Source organism: Pseudorca crassidens, chromosome 8 (genome assembly GCF_039906515.1).
Source record: "Pseudorca crassidens isolate mPseCra1 chromosome 8, mPseCra1.hap1, whole genome shotgun sequence".
In the NCBI taxonomy this organism is placed as follows: domain Eukaryota; kingdom Metazoa; phylum Chordata; class Mammalia; order Artiodactyla; family Delphinidae; genus Pseudorca; species Pseudorca crassidens.
In genome coordinates this window covers 32,838,044-32,859,683 of record NC_090303.1, presented here as the reverse complement: position 1 = coordinate 32,859,683, position 21,640 = coordinate 32,838,044, and the positions used below count along the sequence as shown (strand labels likewise).

The window sequence follows — 21,640 nt, the reverse complement described above, 5'->3', positions numbered from 1 at the left end:
ATTCTCTACATCGGCATCTTTATTCCTGTCCTGCCCCTAAGTTCTTCAGAACCTTTTCTTCTTTTTTTAGATTCCATATGTATGTGTTAGCGTACGGTATTTATTTTTCTCTTTCTGACTTATTTCACTCTGTATGACAGTCTCTAGGTCCATCCACCTCACTACAAATAACTCAATTTCATTTCTTTTTATGGCTGAGTAATATTCCATTGTATATATGTGCCACATCTTCTTTATCCATTCATCTGTCAATGGACACTTAGGTTGCTTCCATGTCCTGGCTATTGTAAATAGTGCTGCAATGAACATTGTGGTACATGACTCTTTTTGAATTACGGTTTTCTCAGGGTATATGCCCAGGAGTGGGATTGCTGGGTCGTATGGTAGTTCTATTCTTAGTTTTTTAAGGGACCTCCATACTGCTCTCCATAGTGGCTGTATCAATTTACATTCCCACCAACAGTGCAAGAGGGTTCTGTTTTCTCCACACCCTCTCCAGCATTATTGTTTGTATATTTTTTGATGATGGCCATTCTAACCAGTTTGAGGTGATACCTCATTGTAGTTTTGATTTGCATTTCTCTAATGATTAGTGATGTTGAGCATCCTTTCATATGTTTGCTGGCAATCTGTGTATCTTCTTTGGAGAAATGTCTATTTAGGTCTTCTGCCCATTTTTGGATTGGGTTGTTTGTTTTTTTGATATTGAGCCGCATGAGTTGCTTGTAAAGTTTTGAAATTAATCCTTTGTCAGTTGCTTCATTTGCAGATATTTTCTCCCACTCTGAGGGTTGTCTTTTCATCTTGTTTATGGTTTCCTTTGCTGTGCAAAAGCTTTTAAGTTTCATTAGGTCCCATTGGTTTATTTTTGTTTTTATTTCCATTTCTCTAGGAGGTGGGTCAAAAAGGATCTTGCTGTGATTTATGTCATAGAGTGTTCTGTCTATGTTTTCCTCTAAGAGTTTTATAGTGTCTGGCCTTACATTGAGGTCTTTAATCCATTTTGAGTTTATTTTTGTGTATGGTGTTAGGGAGTGTTCTAATTTCCTTCTTTTACATGTGGCTGTCCAGTTTTCCCAGCACCACTTATTGAAGAGGTTGTCTTTTCTCCATTGTATATTCTCGCCTCCTTTATCAAAAATAAGGTGACAATATGTGCGCAGGTTTATCTCTGGGCTTTCTATCCTGTTCCATTGATCTATATTTCTGTTTTTGTGCCAGTACCATACTGTCTTGATTACGGTACCTTTGTAGTATAGTCTGAAGTCAGGGAGGCTGATTCCTCCAGCTCCGTTTTGCTTTCTCACAATTGCTTTGGTTATTCGGGGTCTTTTGTGTTTCCATACAAATTGTGAAATTTTTTGTTCTAGTTCTGTGAAAAATGCCATTGGTAGTTTGATAGGGATTGCATTGAATCTGTAGATTACTTTGGGTAGTAGAGTCATTTTCACAATGTTGATTCTTCCAGTCCAAGAACATGGTATATCTCTCCCTCTGTTTGTATCGTCTTTAATTTCTTTCATCAGTGTCTTATAGTTTTCTGCATACAGGTCTTTTGTCTCCTTAGGTAGGTTTATTCCTAGGTATTTTATTCTTTGTGTTGCAATGGTAAATGGGAGTGTTTCCTTAATTTTTCTTTCAGATTTTTCATCATTAGTGTATAGTAATGCAAGAGATTTCTGTGCATTAATTTTATATCCTGCTACCTTACCAAATTCATTGATTAGCTCTAGTAGTTTTCTCGTAGCATCTTTAGGATTCTCTATGTACGTATCATGTCATCTGCAAACAGTGACAGCCTTACTTCTTCTTTTCTGATTTGGATTCATTTTATTTCTTTTTCTTCTCTGATTGCTGTGGCTAAAGCTTTCAAACGTATGTTTAATAATAGTGGTGAGAGTGGACAACCTTGTCTTCTTCCTGATCTTAGAGGAAATGGTTTCAGTTTTTCACCATTGAGAACGATGTTGGCTGTGGGTTTGTCATATGTGGCCTTTATTATGTTGAGGTAAGTTCCCTCTATGCCTTCTTTCTGGAGGGTTTTTATCATAAATGGGTGTTGAATTTTGTCAAAAGCTTCTTCTGCATTTTTGAGATGGTCATATGGTTTTTCTCCTTCAGTTTGTTAATATGGTGTATCACATTGATTGATTTGCATATTTTGAAGAATCCTTGCATTCCTAGGATAAACCCCACTTGATCATGGTGTATGATCCTTTTAATGTGCTGTTGGATTCTGTTTGTTAATATTTTGTTGAGCATAAGAATCAATTTTAAAATATTATTTGGAGCAGGAGTTGTTGGAGAGGATGGTAGGAAAGTAACAGGGATTCAGTCAGTCTTATTTCCTACCAAATCTCAACACTGAGAAGTATAGTCAGTAAATATGCGTTGCCAATATGGATAAATGAAATGGTGCATTTAACCAAAATTGCATATTTAAATATGGTGGTAGTGTGTACCAGATTCAAGGAAGGAAATTGAAGCGACCAAGAGGAGGCTTCTGCAATGATGCATGACATGTTGGTATTGCTATTCTGTGGCAGTTGTTGATTTCTTGACATTCATACCAGTTTTTTTTTTTTTCTTTTTTTTGCTGTACACGGACCTCTCACCGCTGTGGCCTCTCCCGTTGCGGAGCACAGGCTCCGGATGCGCAGGGCCAGCAGCCATGGCCCACGGGCCCAGCCGCTCCGCGGCATGTGGGATCCTCCCGGACTGGGGCACGAACCCACGCCCCCCGCACCGGCAGGCGGATCCTCAACCACTGCGCCACCAGGGAAGCCCTCAACTTCTTTATTTTTTTTAAATTTTTTATTTATTTTTTGGCTGCATTGGGTCTTCGTTGCTGCACGCTGGCTTTCTCTAGTTGCGGCGAGCTGGGGCTACTCTTCGTTGCACTGCACGGGCTTCTCACAGCAGTGGATTCTCTTGTTGCAGAGCACGGGCTCTGGACATGCAGGCCTCAGTAGTTGCAGCACACGACCTCAGTAGCTGTGGCACACGGGTTTAGTTGCTCTGCAGCATGTGGGATCTTCCTGGACCAGGGATTGAACCCATGTCGCCTGCATTGGCAGGCAGATTCTTAACCACTGTGCCACCAGGGACGTCCTCAACTTCTTTTTATTACTGTGAAATCTGTGCACTTGATGCCCTCACTCCCCCCAACCCCCACACATTGGCCTTTCCCGGTCCCTAACTCACAAGCCTATCCTTGACCTTCACCTCAACCCTTCTTTGAACTCCCCATATCCTTCACACCATACTTCCAGGTGTCCCCAAGTCAAAATAGCCTTGCTGTTTAAACAGTGTCGCCCAGTGTTCGTACGTGGGCCACCAATGGCCTGACCGAGGACACTGGCAGTGGACATAGAATGAGAGGCAGAGTGAGAGGAAATCGGAAGGAGTGATCCATGAGGCTTGGTAACAAAGTAGCAGAAGCGATGCAGAAGGGGCCTAAAGAGGGCTGTCTGCTCTGCGTGTGATGAGAAGAATGAAGGCACTGGGGAGGTGCCAGGCAAGAGAGGGTGTGAGAACTGCGGGAAAGGATGAGCTGGGCTGGGGCGTGCTAAGGTCAGTAGCAACATCAAAGCCTGCGTGGCTTCACACTGTTGCAGGTTAGAGACGGCACAGATGGTGCAAGATGCATGGAACCCATGTCAGCGGGGTCAGGTTCTGGCAGGGCTGAGGAGCAGAGGATCCCTGGGAAGGAGGTCCCCACATCAGGGCTGTATCGAGGCTGCAGCGGCCCATCTTCCAGGCCACTCTCCTTGGTTCCCACTGTTGAAGGCACCTAACACTTCCTTCTGCTCATTTATTATCAAAGTCCCTGTCTGTCCAAAGGTGGAGGGAAAGGCCAGTCTCATAAGCTATGTGTAGCTCAGGGAATTGTCAGAGCTTTACTGGAGGGAAACGCTCCTTATTCTTCTATACCTCATTTTTTCAAATGAAGAACTCCTTAGAATTCTTCCCCTGAGAGAAAGTGGGGCTGTGATTCGGAAACCTGAAGGCAAGTGTGCTAGGGCTTCTGTAACAGAGAACCACAAACTGGGTGACTTAAGCATTGGGTATTGATTTTCTCACAATTCTGGAGGTGAGAAGTCCAAAAGCAAGGTCGGTTCCTCCTGAGGGCTGTGAGGGAAGGATCTGTTTCAGGCCTCTCTCCTTGGCTTATAGATGCCTGTCTTCATATTCACATGGCCTTCTGCTTGTATCTTTACACTGTCTCCCCTCTGTACGCATCCTTGTGTCCAAACTTCCCCTTTTTATAAGGACACCAGACATATTGGGTTTGCACCCACCCTAATGACCTCACTTGAACTGGATTACCTCTGTAAAGACCCTGTCTCCAAATGAGGTCACATTCTGAGGTCCCAGGGGTTAGCATGTCAACATATGAATTTTGGAGGACACCAATCAACCCAGAGCAGCAAGTCAGAGGAAAAGAGCAAGTGCGTGGGGAAGTTCACATTGCAGGAGAACTCCAGCTAAGTGTGCAGCCTTGGCCGTCATCGGCTCGGCCTCAGACCTTCAGAAATCCTCCGCATCTGGCTCTCCCAGTTCTAGCAAGCTCACCCCACCAAAAAAGACATTTAAGTACATTCCATGAATTTTTGGTGAGAAGCTCACTCTGCAGCACTCTGCAATGTGCTAACTAGGTTTTAACTGAAGTGGTTGAAGAGTGGTTAAACGAAGATTTCTGAGGAATTTCACCTATTCCTTAAACCTAAACAAATCTGACCCCGGTGTTTACGATGCCGCACAATATTAGACCACCTGAAGCTCCATCTCCTTGGGGCAAATTAGGATTGTGATGAAAGTGGTTGGTGACCTTTTCCATTCTTGTCACTGCAGAGAAATCCTACCTCCTGTCTCTCCAAACTGGTGGGAGGGCCACTGCTAGTGAGGCAAAGTTTTTGCACTCAGGACAGGTAAATACGGGCTCAGGCATACAGGGCTCAGCCCCTGATGGTGTACTAGGTACTATGCAAAGCCTGAAGATTCACCTGTGAGCAGAGCAGTTTGCTGGGTGGGAGAGGGAATTCTCACTTTCCCACAGGCATGTGGAATTTACAGTGGGTGGGTCTGGAAGCTCAGAGAGTGGGACTAACCCCACTGCTTTCAGCCACAATCTGTGCTTACTGGTTGTACAAATGTTTTGATTGGTGGGCTTCCATGCCATACCAGTTGCTGAATTTTTTTATTACCCCTGGGCATGAGCATATGGTCGGAGAGAAAGTGGGAAGGGGTGGAGGTGGAAACTAGCTTAAGCTGAAGAAATAGGCTTTAGATGGTTACAGAGTTTAGAGAATTCGCTTGGGGAAAATGAGGCAGGTTCACGCAGCAATTCTCAAACATCTTAGTGCCAGGACCGTTTTTCACTCTTAAAACTTATGTGGGTTCTATCTATTAATATTTACCATGTTAAAAATTAAAACCGAGGAATTTTTGTGTTCATTCATTTAATGTAATAACTAACCCTTTACATGTTAACATAAATAACATACTTTTCATGAAAACTATATTTCCTCCCCCAAAATGTAGTGAGAAGACTGTCATGTATTATATTTTGGGAAATTTATTTAATGTCTAGCCTTAGAGAGGACAGCTAGAATCTCACATCTCCTTCCACATTTCAATCTGTTAGTTATGCTGTTTTAACTGAAGAATGTGAAGAAAATTCAGCCTTACACAGATACGTAGTTGGAAAAGGCAGGGATTTGTGAATTTCCTGAAGAAAGCCCAGGGATCCCCAGGGGTCCTCTGGCTTCACTTTGAGAACCTCTGAACTAGTGGTCTTATAATCTTGTTATGTCCTGATTGGACTTTCTTTTCTAACTATACTGTTACAAGAAGATTCAGGCCTCAGGATTTTAATCCATAATATTTAATCCAAAAAAAAATCAAAAGACTTTTAATTGGTGTGTGTCATGTATATACCTATAAAGTCTTAATTCTGTCTACCTCCACATTGGAGGAATCAGCTTTGTGCTAATAGTCGCTATCTTTTACTTTGTTTGCAGTAAGTCAGTTAAAAAAATAGATTAGAAACAAATACAGTTACCTAATACCTATATTTAATTACCGTAGTTTTATTTTATGCTTCCAACTCTAAGATCCAAACACTTTTTTTTGCGGTATGCGGGCCTCTCACTGTTGTGGCCTCTCCCGCTGCGGAGCACAGGCTCCAGACGCCCAGGCTCAGCGGCCATGGCTCACGGGCCCAGCCGCTGCGCGGCATGTGGGATCTTCCCGGACCAGGGCACGAACCTGTGTCCCCTGCATCGGCAGGCGGACTCTCAACCACTGCGCCACCAGGGAAGCCCCCAAACACTCTTAACTATGCAGTTATAAATAATATTAAAATATGTATGCATAAGCCATAGGCAACGTGAAGTATTTTGTTCTGTTGTCTTTTTTTCTTTGTCTTTCGAGGAACTATGTCGTATGAATCATTATGACCACTGACAATGCAAAGGAAGATAAAGAAAACTGGTTCATTGCCCAACTGTTTCAAGCCCAACCTTGATTGGCAAATTGTGGCTCTCTACGCTGACCAAGGGGGTTTGACCTTAGCAAGGCTCTGGGTGTAGCCACAAGAGGTTGATCTGCAATGAGGTATAGACAGTCTTACCTCAAAAGCAGTCCACAAGTTGTTTTTCTAAGCCAGTGGTTTGCAGAATATCATGTGCTATGTAATATGGTTAACAAGGGTGACTGAATTAGAAGAACCTGTCCACAGATGCCAAAGAAGTTAAAGAAGCCCAGCATGAATTTAAGTCTTGGTACCAAGAGTTCCCACCAGAGTCTTAGCCCCTGGCCACAGAAGGAGGGAGGAAGAGAAGGAAGAGAAGTATTCCCTCATCCTCTTCCAGAAAATCGGGCTGACCTGAGACCCCACACACCTTGAAAGGTCCCCTTCCACCAACCTTTGGCACCCTGTGCCGTCTTGGAAGGTCCCTCTCCCTGAATGCCCAGTGCTTCCCACTGCCCTTGTCCTATGTCACTCAAGTCGTAATTTCCACAGGGTCATCTCCCCTGCCCTCAGCTGCCCTTCTCCTTGGTCTCACTATCCTAGCTCTGGTGCCCCACCTGGGAGTCCTAACAAGATCAATGTCCCATGTACGTTCAACCTTCAAGCTTTCAGTACATATCTCCCAAGCCCTGCCTTTTCCCATTCTCTGTGCTCAGCCCTGAGGTGAAATCAGTGTTCCTGCCTCCCTACCTACTTTGCTGGGGCCATATGCATCTTTAGAAGTAGGCTTAATTGGTGGTCTCTCATCAGAGCATCACAAAGAAAAGTGAAAACACATGCTATGAAGGAAATGTTCAGGACCTGGGAGAGGTCATGAGGACATCTTGCACTGTCACCCCCAAAGTTACGTAAAGCTATTCCTGTCAAGAGAGAAGGGTCATACCTCAGGGATCTCAACTTTGGGTCTCTGATTTGGTGTGAATTCCCCTACTTCCTTTGCTGGAAGAGAAAGTGAAATGTTTTTGTTTTTGTTTTTCTCTAGATTTATTTGAAGAAAAACCAATAGTGGTTCTTTTTAGCTTCAAATGAGGATTTTTAATGCATAGCCTATGATATCTGGCATTGTTACCCCAGGTCTGCTGATGAGGTCTAGGGAAAAGGCAAGGAGGCCTCAATAGGGTGTTGCTAACTGAATGTCGATCAATGTGTCTTTGCCACAGTGACAAAATAACGTGCTTTTGTATTTGGTAGGGAAAGGATACTTTCTTTCTGCCTCATTGCAAATAAAATCATTGACTTCATGGCAGTATCTGTCAGGTTAAACTTTACTGACACCATTCTCTCCTTTCTTTGTGGTTTGCTTTTTCTTGGTGATTCTGTTCCATAGTTTTCTTTCTGGGCTAACGTCTCTCCTGGGTGTTATGTAGCAATCCAAAGTCAAGTATTACTTGCCACTAAATCATAATAAAGATAGCATTAATCTGCAGCTTGATTATATCCATCAGTAGACTGATGTCCACAGATTTCACATGGATGGGTTTTCTGGGTTGAAAGATTGATTTGGACTCATGGAAGGTTTTATAACCCCAGCTAGATCCCAGGGAAGGTCTCAGGTGCCAGTCAAAGGCTGCAGGAGATATTTCATCCCCAATTTTATTGTCCCATTAAGAAGGTTAGGCAGACACAAAGGAAAAAGTAGTGTGTTTACTTTTAAAGAAATGTTAAAGCAATTATAATTATTGGACTGCATACCTGGATTAAGCTGTGGAATAGGAATAATAGGACCTTAAGAGTTAATGTGGCTTATTTTAAAGTGTAAACACGTATACACTCATATTTCATGGAGCAACAGAGGAAATTTTCTTCTGAAAGAGCAAATAAGCTTAGGAAAATCAGACTCATGAATTCGTGCACATTCCTATCTTTATGACCCCATGGTTTTACTCAGTTAACGTTAACTTTCCACACTTGGCTACCAAAATAGCTTTCCATTCTGAGCTTGTTACTGCAAACTAACTAGCTTAAGTTTCCCTCTCACACCTTACCGGATATTAATCTTTCAGAGTTCTTGCCCTCCCTTTTGCAATGTTCCTGATTCTCACGCTTCCTATTGAGAAACTGCTCCACACACTGAGGATGTCCTGCTTGGTGAGCAGGTTTAGTTGTTCTGACTAGCCATTCTCACGAGATATGCCTCCACTATGACTGCTGCTCCAGCAAACACATCTTGTGCCCTAGTAGTTCTGAGGTTTGTTGGATCCAGTTCAGTTTCTCTGGGTAATCACGGTCTTGAACAACAGTTATCATTCAATATTTGTCCTCTTATAGAATTGCCATGGCTAGGTAATCATTTCTTGTTTAGAAGCACTGGACATTTTTAGAGGTGGTTCCCTGGTGATTATGTAGTTTTACATTAGTTTATGTAGGAAAACACATTTTAGGAGTCCCAGATACCCAATGAAGCACCGTCACATTGAGTAGAAACAATTGTAAGTGGGAAGGTGATTTGAGGAAATGATGATCGCAGCAGGATTTCTTTTTGGACTGTGACTTCTCATAGTACTTCATGGATTTTGTTAGTGCCAGGAAATCTGATCAGGGAGAAACATGGGCAGTTTTTCTAAGGCTCATCCTACTGAAGGATATTTCTTTATCTGAGGGGGAGAATTTGCTCCAAATTGGGGAAAATGGAAAAATAGTTGGTAGGATTTAAGTCCTAAATCAATTGCTGTCTCAGTTATCTATTACCACCTAACAAACCACCCTAAAATTTAGTGGCTTCAAACAAAAACCAAGTTATTGTTCATGATTCTGGGGGTCAGGAATTCAGATCAGGCTCAGTGGGGACTGTTTACCTCTGCTTCACGTGGTATTATTTGAGGCAGATCGACTGGGGCTGGAAGATGAAGACGGCCTGACTCACCTGCTCGGGGCATTGATGGCTGAGGGACCTCCCTTCTCCTCCGAGTGCCTCTCTCTCCATGTAGTCACTCCTCATCCAGCAGTCTTAGTTACACACAGGTTGTTGGCTCTCCAAAAGAACTGGAAGTCCTCTTACGGCCCAGAAGTCTCACAGTGTCGTGTCTCCCATGTTCTATTGATCAAAGTAAATCACAGGGTCAACCTAAATTCAAGTGAAACACAGACTCCACTCCCTGGCTGAAAGAGCATCATGACTGTCCTGGAAATGTTGATGGTCATTTGTTTGCTGAAAAGCTGCTACAGTGGCTGACTCCTAGAAGCTGCTTCAAATTCCTCCACTTAACCAATGAATATTAGACAATTGCCTCAAAACAAGAGAGAGTTACTTTATTTTATTGACTGTAAAATGTCACTGATTTTAAGATGCACATTGTCTATATATAATTTAAAGAGAAAAAGGTCACCAAGCAAACCATAACATGACAAAAATTGTGATGCATCTCAATTGCAGAGATATCAAAAGGTGGGGAAAATGTGCATGTGAGAGTCAGTGAAAAATGGTAAATATCTGATACATAACTCAACAGGATTCTAAGATGAAAGGACAAAAAGCCAAGGTTTACCTGAGAAAACCATAATTCAAAAAGAGTCATGTACCACAATGTTCATTGCAGCACTATTTACAATAGCCAGGACATGGAAGCAACCTAAGTGTCCATCGACAGATGAATGGATAAAGAAGATGTGGCACATATATACAATGGAATATTACTCAGCCATAAAAAGAAACGAAACTGAGTTATTTGCAGTGAGGTGGATGGACATAGAGTCTGTCATACAGAGTGAAATAAGTCAGAAAGAGAAAAACAAATACCATATGCTAACACATATATATGGAATACAAAAAAAAAAGAAATTGTTCTGAAGAACCTAGGGGCAGGACAGGAATAAAGATGCAGACGTAGAGAATGGACTTGAGGACATGGGGAGGGGGGAAGGGTAAGCTGGGACGAAGTGAGAGACTGCCATGGACATATATACACTGCCAAATGTAAAATATATAGCTAGTGGGAAGCAGCCGCATAGCACAGGGAGATCAGCTCGGTGCTTTGTGACCACCTAGAGGGGTGGGATAGGGAGGGTTGGAGGGAGACGCAAGAAGGAGGAGATATGGGGATGTATTATCTATGTATAGCTGATTCACTTTGTTATACAGCAGAAACTAACACACCATTGTAAAGCAATTATACTCCAATAAAGATGTTTAAAAAAAAAAATCCAAGGTTTAAAAACTAGTCATTATTTTTATCTCTGACTCCATTGGTTGAGTATCGACTTTCATAGTTCTCATCCTGATTAAGGCACTTATCCTGGCCATGGCTGATAGAAGAGGGCCGTAAGGGAGCAGTATTTACCTCTTACCTCCTCATCAAACCATGGGGACAGACAACCCACAGGACTCAGGAGAATAATTGAATATTTATAGCTCAAAGAGAAAAGCTACACTCTGTTGGGAAGTTGATTCCTCCTTTTGGTTGTTTTGCACCACTCAGCTCCACCAATACACCTAGACCTTATAATTTTTTTTAATTAATTAATTGAATGTTTTTTACCATTGAATAAGTCCTCGTTACTTTCACAGTGGCTTCATAGATGCCATACACTGTCATAAAAGCAGTGATTACTGTATTTCCCAATTTAATCAATGCTTACTGGGTCCCTATTGTGTGCCATACAGTGTGCTATATGCTACAATGGTCAAAAAGACAGACACACAATCTTCCCTCTTATAACTCACAGTCTAAAGAGGGTGGCAGGCAGCGGTGGCAACGTGAAATAAACATCTTAAATCATGACAGATCCTGTAAGCACTATGAGGGAAATAAAGAAGGTGAAGAGGGAAAATAAGAGGAACCTCTTTCAGACAGAAGTGATCATGCAAGAGCATTCTGAGGAAGAGACATTTAAGCAGAGACCTAATAAAAAGGCTGAGCTACACAAAAAGCCAAGGGAAGGTGTTCTAGACCGGAGAGAAGACACAGCAAGTACAAAGTGGCAAAGAGCTTGGTACATTCTTGGAACTGAAAGTAGATTGATATAATTGGAGTACAAGGAGCAAAATTCTCTAAAGACCATAAAAACCACCCAAAAATGGATGTTCAAATTTCTCCTATGTTCTACACAGGCAAAACAAACAAAACGTCTTTAAAAAACAAAACAACAACAAAAACCAACTGGATGCAGAATTTTACAAGCCTATAAACATCTCTGGGAGGAAAAAATGGGCCCTGAGCTATTTTGTTCTTTTCCTTCTTAGACTGTGATGAATAAATCCAATAAATTGGATTTATACGAGCTTATTCACTAAGTCAGTGTTTCTTAAATATGAGTAATGAAGCAACCAGTTTAAGGAAAAATACTTTAAACTGTCGGTGTTCATTTAAATCATTTTAATTATAACGTTTCTTTAAGACGAATGAAGTGTAAATGCCTTATGCTTACAGCTCTTATGCAAATCTAAAACTAAATCAAGTTTACAAATTAAATACAAACTAAGCTACATAACCAATAAAGTGCAAATTATTGACATTAACGGAGAGTAATGGATGATGTTATTTGCTGCCACCGAATTGCCAGTGTTTGGTTACTACGGTTTCATATCACTTGTAGAAAACTTGGACCATCATTTGAACTTTTATTGTCACTATCCTCAGTGTTCATCTTTTTAAAAAATAAGCTTTCTTTTAACAACTGACCCATTACCTTGAAGGGCCAATGCACACACTCCAAAATACAATATTGAAATTAAAAAATACTAATTAACCAAAAAATTCTTTGTTTTTCACTACTGCATTTACTGCTATCTAACCATTGCTAATTTGTATATTAAAAGATGAGATTTCACGATATAGCCACTGACTTTGTGAATATGAACTGATGGCCAGCTCTGGGGTCCTTACAGTTTCACATGCCAGTGATGGGGCCATTCCATTCTCCCACCACCTTTCTTTACGGAATGACTGCAAAACTTTAGAGTGCATTAATGTAACGTAATTTGGCTTTACTTGGTATTAACATGACTATATGTACTATGCCAATGCCCCTATGAAATTGCATGGAGTACTTCAATAAAAGGAGTAGTCCAAGAGTTCCACAATGTGCTATTACTTTAAGATGATCATAAATATGAAAATCCAAAAATGTTTAATTCCCATAGATTTTGTGGACTCAGGAAATATGTCAGAAGATTCAAATATGTCAGGTTGAGAAATGGTGCACATATTAATAATGGGGTTAAATGAAAGAAAATCTCATCTGAACTGTTTCACAAGATCAGGAGCAATCAACCCAATGTGATTATAGCCAAACTAATGCATGCCACAAAGACAGCATGGGATATTTGGGCAGTTTAGAAAGAATGTGAATAAGGAAGTGTAAAAAAAAAAATGTACTAGCTAATAATAATGATTAGCACTTATTACATGTCTACTGTATCAGGCATTGTGTTAAGTAATTAATAAATATTAATGATGATTTTTAAAATGCAGTTCATTTATTAGCTACCACAGACATACCCAACAGAATCACAGAGCTCCAATCAGGTAACTTAAAAAAAAAAAAAAGGCAGGAGAGTAATTTGTTTCTAATTTAACATATCAAGTCTCTGAATCTAAAGATCTTGAAGAGAATTTTCCTGCCCAATTTCCAGAGACCCAATCTCGTTCTCAGTTTCAAACTTGAATATCAGTACACATCTCAAACTTAGGGCATCAATGATAGATGGTGTCCCAGGTTGACTGCCAACAGCTCTTTCCCTCCCTGTACATGGACGCTGCTCCTTTTGCATCAAGAGGTGATGTTCTACTCCTCTTCCCTTGAACATGGACTGGCCTTAGTGGCTTACTTCACCAGTACAATAGAGCAGAAGTAACAGTTTGGCACTTGTAGAGCTAGGTCATAAGAATCCATGGTGGAACTTCTGCCTGGCTCTCTTGGAATGCAACTACCTGGGATACTCGCTCTTGGAACCCAGCTGCCCTACTGTACGAAGGTCAAGCAACATGTGCTGGCACTGCCATTGACGGATCCAGCTGAGCTCCCAGCAAATGGCCAGCATCACCTGCCGGCCATACGAATGAGCCCCACATGTCTCACTGCAACTGCCAGAGACAAACAACCAAGAATCACCGAGCTGAGCCTAATCAAACTTCAGAAACATGAAAGATAACAATACATTGTAGTTTTAAGTCACCAAGTCTTGGGGTGGTTTGTTGCATAGCAACCGGTGACTATAATAGTACCCCAAACCAAATCCTTCATTTCCCATCACAAAACCTGCCCTTCCCTTGCACATCCCATCTCAGGAAAATGCTTCCTCCTAATTAGGTAAAATATCTTAGAGTCATCCTTGATCTCTTTTTCAGAAATGCTACGTCCAATCCATTGGCAAATCCCGTCAGCTCAGTCACGACATTATATCCCACATTTCTTCATTTATTATTTCTTCTGCCCCTCGCATCCTTATCCAGGCTGCAGTTACCTCTCACCAGAGCTTCTGCAGGAGCAGCTGGGCAGCAGCCAGAGTCCTTTAAGAACAGAAGTCTCTCCTCTGCTCAAAGTTCTCTTGGCACTCTTAGAATATACCCAAAGCCCTGGCCTTGGCCTAAAATGTACTCCAGGACCTGGCTCCTACTTCCTTCCAACATCATTTCCCATCACTCTCTCCTCTGCACACTCTTCAGCCCGAGAGGCCCTCTTGCTGTCTCTTGAATGTGCTGATCAGTCCTCCTCCTCAGGTACTTTACACTCACTTCTCCCTCAGCCTCTTGTACTCCGTTGCGATATGATTATGGTCCCTTCATGCATGTCTCTGTGCACACTGCTTCCCCTCAAGGAAGCCCTCCCCTGACCATCCTAGCGATAATGGCACCCCTTGCCTTTCTCCATCCCCTAACACTGCCTTAGTTTTCTTCATCATATTTCCATCACCTACCTTTGCTATTGATCTCTTTGCTTGCAGTCTATTTGCCCCACTCGAATGGAAACTCCCTGAGGACAAGGATTTTGTCCGATTTGTTCACTGATACATCTTGAGTGCCTAGAATAATGCTTGGCACAAAATAGGGCCTCAATAAATATTTGTTGAATGAGTGAATGATCCCTGGACCCATTTCCCAAAGTGTCAATAAGTAGTGGCATGCATCTGCCTTCCTGACATGTAAGCTAACGTTTTCCTTACTTCCTTCAGCTCTGAACGTCAAGACACATGACTTTTCCAGGCTGACATGGGGTAGAAACGAGCACACAATCATTCCCATGTATTCCACTCTACTTTCTTTGCCCTCAGTACCATCTGGATATTGAGTTCACATTGTGCGACCAGAAATCCTTCACCCAATCCTAATTTCCTGGAGCTCAGGTTCAGACTAGACTTTGTGGAGCAGCCCATGCAAGTGCAGATGGCTGACCCTGGTCATCTGTCTATTTAATTACTGTTTGTAGATCCTCTGCTGTGTCCCAGGCCCTGTACAGAGAGCTGGGGATATACTAGGGAATAAGACAGACTGTGCTCCATCTACTCAAAGCTGGAATTTTAAGGAATGCCTGAAAGATAAGGTAACTGGAGAATAATGGTCAAAGGTGCCAAGGAAGCCACCTAGAAGCCCAGACTGCATTCTGTGGGGCACCCCAGAGCTCCGCTGGATCCTCAAAGGTCCTGCAGCCTTCCGTCAACCTGAGACTAGACCAGATTTCCTACCGTAACTGCCCCTTTGCAGATAATAAAACCTCACATTTGCATGGTACTCTGAGGAATGATAACAGCCAGCATTTATTGGTGCCAACACCATGAAGAGCACAAAACAGCATCCCACTCTCACTTACCTCACAATTAACTTGGGAGGTGGGGCCCATCATCCCTATTTACAGGTAAAAAAACAAGCTCACAGAGGTTCAATGATTTGACACACAGCTAACATAGAGCAGACAGAACCCATATCGGCCTGACTCCAAAATTTATGCTTTTTTCCTTAGTGCCACATTGCTGCCTATTAAAAATTACAATAAAATGCCCTGGTGTCAATACTTTTAAAAGTTCATGTCTGTTATCTCTTTTTGTCATTACGTATCCTCCTAAGTCAGCAGAGTCGAGGGTTGCTACCCCCATTTTGCAGAAGAGAAAAGTCGGTCCAGTTAGGCAAGCAGAACGAAAGTCATTTAGGATTACCAGGCAGGACTGTGTATTCGAAAGTATTTCCCACATCAGCTGCCTTTGCACCCAAAGTACATAAAGATCTATTTCTTTGCCTAACAATCTGCTTAGGTCTCCAACTGATTCTTATTAAAATGTGAGTACTCTTAGGAGGGCTTATACCCCAAGCAAACCGTCAGGTACTATCAGGGTCTGTCTGAGAGTCAATACAGAAAGTTATTGCTTCCAATGTAAGGCATCCATGGGGAGAGTTCTAGGCACAAACTCCTTCTTCAGAAAACCACTTGGACTGGGCCCTAACTGGAGATGCTCCTTGACTGGCAACGGTTACATGACTACATTAACAAGTGAGCCAGCCAGACCCAGGACCCCTGGCCTCCTGACTCCAGAGCTTTTGTCTCTGTATGACTCAGCTACTACCTCGAGCTCACTCTAGTCTGAACCCATCATCTTGGCACTCTTAGGGGACCCATGCAATGCCTGAGGATCTACAGCTAACCAGAACAGACCCAGGGAAATAGCAAGAGAGCTCTCAAACTCCATCTGGCGCAAAGATTCATGTTCTTTTGAAGTTTGTTCTCTTATTCTGTAAATGCTTGGACTTTAAGGGTGTGTTACTGATATGGAATCATTTGCAGTGAATAGAAGGGCCACCAACAGAACCTACTTGTGTCTCCCTGCTGGAAGACAGAAGCACCACTCGGGGAAGTGCTCCAAATCCCTGGGACAGACGCCTGTGGCTCAAGGGGTCCTTCCTCGGCAGTTTTCTCTGTATGATACTGGCTGTAGCCAGCACACTCGCCAAATTCCACACAACAAAGATGCTTTGCCCACACACCGCGAGGGCCCTGGGAAACCCTGTGTCAGAGCCAAACGGCTGTAAACTTTCAGGCCTTTCAAAGCATTTTTAAAGCCCGGAAGGGCAGTGTATTACCTGTATTTACCCAGGACCATGAAGGCAAACCACATTCATGAATATTTTCAGCAGCTGGGGCTGTCAGAAGAGCAAGACACATGACTAAATATACCCAGGCCAGTTTCCCTATGCTATTAGGAAGGGTTTATTTTGGCTTTGTTTTGTTCTTGTTTTTAGATCCTATTACCTTCAAATGGCAATCATACTGAAGGAAATAAGCTCTATAATAATAAACACCTTTTCTATATCATGAACTATTATCGAACTTTTCCCTATATTTACTTTCTCTAGAATTCCCAAATTCCTATGGAACACATCCCTAGTGAGACTTTCAGTTGGTGGAATCTTTTGTGAAGATTCAGCGATGGGGGTCACCAGCTCATATAAGAAAGCAGACACAATGTCCCACAACTATTAAAGTCCTCTCTATACTTCTTATGTGTCTTAATCAACCACTCTAAACTCCAATCTATCATTTTCTTTTTCAAAAAGAACAAGAATCATTTAACTAAGGCATCTCAGGGACTAATATAACAATATCTAACATACATTAAATGCTCAGTGTTTTAAGTGCTTTACATAAATTCTCCCTTTGAATTCTGACAGCAACTTTGTCTGGTACACACCATCATCATCATCACCTCCCTTTCACAGATGAGGACGTGAAGACACAGCACATTTTAGTGACTAGCCCAAGGTGACATGGAATTGGTATTCGAACCAGGATCCATCTGACTGCAGAGCCAGCAACTGTAACCACTCTTCAGGCTTGTTTCAGAGGTTGACACCACAGTAGACACAGTATCCAATAGCAAATAGGGGCAGTTCCCAACTTTTGGTTTTCCGATTTACTAATAATACACATATTTGGACCCTCAACTGCAGAACCCTCCTCCACCCTTTGTCCCCCTACTGTTGACACTTCTCCAAAGGGAACCCCCATTCCTTCCCCCAGAGGACTCCCCACCCTCTCCTGATTCCCTTTCTCCATCACTCTGCTTTCTCTAAGCCCAGCCCAGAGGTTGTCCCCTAGGGGCTGCTGAGGGAACTGTTAAAGTGCAGGGCATCTCATGGGACCCGCCCTCCCAGGGACCTGCATTATTACCAGCACTGCAGTTTCCTTCCATTAAGGGTTCTGTTGTGCTCCCTGCAGTATGCTCTCCAAGAGCATGATTTTCCTAGGAAAACAATATGTTCGTTTCAAACAACCAACCTACAAATGAGCCCTATCCATTCCAACTGCCTGTTTAAGATCCTAGTACAGTGAAAATTCCCATCCAAACTTATCTCTCCAAACCTAAGTGAAAGCTGTCAGGATGAAGTTAAGTCAGAGTTTCCTGTTTCACTTTTTACTGTACTTATGTAAATCGATCATTACTTCACAGTTTCCCAATGCCATAAATTATTAGTCATTTCAGTGTTTAATGGCACATTTTGCGAAATCCTGTCCAGTGCAAAACCACACAGCATCTGGGTTATCTGTTCTGTATTTCCTTCCAGCATTTCACCGTTTTGAAATCATCTGGTGCTTACTTTCTGTCCTTTATTGGCAGCATTTTCATTCTTCACACTTTCCTTCTATTCTTTTAGGCTAATCCTTGAAATGTCAGTCAGTCCACTGAAACGAAAATTTTTAGAAACACAATTTGTTGTTACTTCTTTCAAGTTGTAAAAGTAATACACGTTAATTTTAAAAATTAACTTTTTTTACTAATAAAAATCATCTTTTGACCTTTAATCTAGTAACTTAGAAAATTGTACCACTTGTTACGAAAATGCCTTTCTTACGTAAAACATAACCCCTTTAGGATAGTAATACAGCAGTTCGCAAACTTGAGCACACAACAGAATTACCTGGAAGGCTTGTAAAAAAACAAATTGCTGGGTCCCACACTTAAGAGTTTCTGATTTAATAGGTCTGGGGTGGGGCCTGAGAACCAGCATTTCTGACACGTTCACGAGTGAAGTTAATGCTGCTGGTGGGAAGACCATACTTGGAGAACCATTGGTGTAACATTAGAGCTCAGAAAAAGCCCTGAAAATCATTTCTGCCTTATTTAAAGCTCTATTAGTTGCAGTTTACAAAATCCTACTCCAACTGGCCTGAGTGCAGAATAAAGTTTATTGGAAGCAGCTGGGATATCTCCAAGACAAAGCTGAACAATCCGGGCAAAGAGCAGGCAGATTGAGGGATGCAGTAGGAGAAAGGGGACCTCCTCCTTGTGTGTGTGTGTGTGTGTGTGTGTGTGTGTGTGTGTGTGTGTCTGTGTGTGTGTGTCTGTGTGTGCGTGTGTCTGTGTGTCTCTGTGTGTGTGTGTCTGTGTCTGTCTGTCTGTCTCTCTTTCTCTCCACTCCCAAATCCAAGGTTGGAATAGCTCTGGGTAAATCATCAAGGGAGAGATCTGATTGGCCCCTCGCCTTGACTCCCTAGGATTTGTTTAATCAGCTCAGGCCACAGGTGCAGAGTCTCTTAATTCAAGTATGGCACCGTGAGAAAGAAGGTACAGTTCTCAGAGAAGAGTGGCGTGGGCTTGGCAGAGATTCTAAACGGCATCCGCCTCGTCACCTAAAGTCTTATTTTTCAAAAGAGAGAACCGTGTTTGGAAAAAGTAAAGCCCTTGCCAAGGAGCACACATCTAATAAGCAGCAAAGCTGAAACTGATCTTTTTTGGGGGGGAGGGGGCTGCATGCGGACCCAAAGCTGGCCTGGAAGTGGCAAGGAGAAATTTGTTTCTTAGCCAGTGGCAGGCTGGAGCTGCTGGTACCAGCTCCAGAGAGCGGAGTGTTAAATATTCAGGAATTTGGCAAGCAGGTCAACCATGGTAGCTGGAAATGTGCCACAGTCAGAGTATTTACAAATGTTACAAACCAGCCCTTCTTTTTTTCTTTCCAAAGAGCCAGTTTACCAGCACACCATTGCCTAGCTCCATGTTGGAAAAATATACAATCAATGTAGAGGCCATATTTCAGATGAGAAACAAGCTCAGTTTGCAGTGTTTTCCAATAGTTGCCATTCCCACCCCTACCATAAGCTGATTGCCCGGGGGCTGCCAGCTAGATCCAATTTTGCATATCCAATCCCTCAGACCTCTCTCCCACAACGGCTGGCACTCTCTCTCTCTGCACCCATGCACAAAATGAGCCCACTGTCTCGACCTTGTGCTGCCCTTGTTTCCAGTTCAAAGCCAGTTCCTTCCTAACTGTTGAACGGTAGAACTTCAGTACTACAAAAAGAAGACAAGTCTGGGCAAGGGCATATAAGACTAAGAGAAGTGTCTTTAACAGATTTGCTTTAAAAAAAAAAAAAAAGACTAATAAGGCAGCCAAGAAGCAAATGCCCCCAGGGATAGTGACTGACTATGTCATTATTTAAAGACGGAAATTCGCGTGAAACTTGCCCAAGCCATCTTACTCCAGGCTCCCGTCGTGTGGCTTGGCGGTGCACTACCTCATTCCCATCAGAGGACAAGGGGTGAAAGAAAAAGAAATCTCCGTGACTGTAAGTGATTCCCCAGGCCCTTGGCCTCTGCCACCTGTCACCGAGCCTCTGACGCACCCCTCCACGGTCACGTTGGCAGCGTTCCACGCAACCTCGTGTCCCACATTTCTTAAGAGGCACAAAATGCATTTACTTCACTGACCACAAGGCAGCACTGGGAGCTGGGGCGGGGAGGTGGAGTGTTTCCATCTAATAATGCTTCCTGAGCCAGAGAGCCTAAAACAACACAAAGCAAAACTCCAGCCTTCTGGAGGAATATTGGGGGAGCTATCACTGCCACTGCTGCTGCCGTAGCTTCAGCAAGAGTTCTTGCAACGTGAGGTAGTCACGAGATTGCCCATGCATCTCTCCACGGCAGATCTGAAGTTACCATTTAGAAGACTGGAAAAATACGACGATGGCAAAACAAATTAGGTCCTGGGACTTAATGTCCATGGAGATAGAAGCGTTTTTACACATTGTAATGCTCTAGCTCCTTCCTTTCCTTTTCCTTTTTTCTTCCTCCTTCTGCCTTCTCATCCTCCTCTGTATTCAAAATCTGCCCCCCTGCCCCATTTTATAGTCATTGAACTTCCATGGTGAGCTCCTACCAACATACTCAACTAGGTATTTTGAGAAACACAAAAATGTGTGTTGAGGTGAAAAGAATCCCGGCACATGGATCGAGCCACCTCCCTCTCTAAAATCAGCCTGCCTCAACTAACCCACTATTTCCGCAACAATCCCTGTTGAACACACTGTTCTCAGTGGTGGGGGTTATCATATGCTCCGGGCCCCTGAAATCTCCCGGGGTAGGCAGATACCTGGAAAACTAAGGAGAACCTGGAGAAATACCTGCTACAAAGTGGTACCTACAAAGTGCTAAGGTCACTGCATCTAGTTTTATTAAATCACACACACACACACAGAAAGTGCTGGATTAGTGCATTATGTACTGTAATCTTCACAACAAACCTACAAGGTAGCAGAGGAACAATGCTGTTAGTCCTCTGGTCCATCTGTCCCTCCTGGACTGGGAGCTCCCTGGGCGAGGGCCCTGGTTATGGAGTCAGAGTCTCATATTTGAAGGGACCATAGAAGAAAGACACCTAGCCTAGCAACTTCTTTATACAGATGAGGAAACTGAGGTGGGAAGGCAGTATGGGGTAGTAACTAAAGCAGCGGATTCTGGTTGGCCGCCTGGGTTGCTGTCCCAGCTCTGAACCATAAGCTGAACACATTACATTGCATGTGACCTCTTTATGCCTTGATATCCTCTTCGGTAAAATGGAATCAACACTATTTTCTCTGCCCATCTTCTTGGGCTCTTATGAACATTAAATGAAGGAATGGATGTGAAAACACCTTGTGAAACATTAAACACTATGACAAATATGATAGCTCTTTGTCCTGATCTTTCTTCAAGCCTAACTCTATGTTACACTTAAATGTGGTTGTGTGGGGACCAGAGTGTGCATTCTCTGGAGGCAGGGGACAAGCTGGATTGATAGTCATATCACCAGCACTTAGTATAGTGTCTGCTAAAATGTTGCTTTAAACATATTTGTTAGACAGTGATTATTGGATGGGTGGATAAATCATAAATATAACTTGCTCAACAGCAGTTCTGAATGTGTC

General features: G+C 42.7%; 1 long non-coding RNA gene across 4 annotated transcripts in view; it reads right to left on the bottom strand.

The window, feature by feature from the left end:
• The window catches only part of LOC137228971 (uncharacterized), a 274,669-nt gene that overhangs the window by 125,744 nt on the left and 127,285 nt on the right, over window positions 1–21,640 (bottom strand). For 2 of the 4 annotated variants that reach the window (XR_010945469.1, XR_010945470.1), the window contains exons 2-3: window positions 18,058–18,142; window positions 9,331–9,569 (exon numbers count right to left, since the gene is read on the bottom strand). This is a non-coding gene — a long non-coding RNA (uncharacterized lncRNA). The remainder of the gene's footprint in view (window positions 1–9,330; window positions 9,570–18,057; window positions 18,143–21,640) is intronic. The other 2 variants (XR_010945471.1, XR_010945472.1) reach the window with 1 other exon arrangement.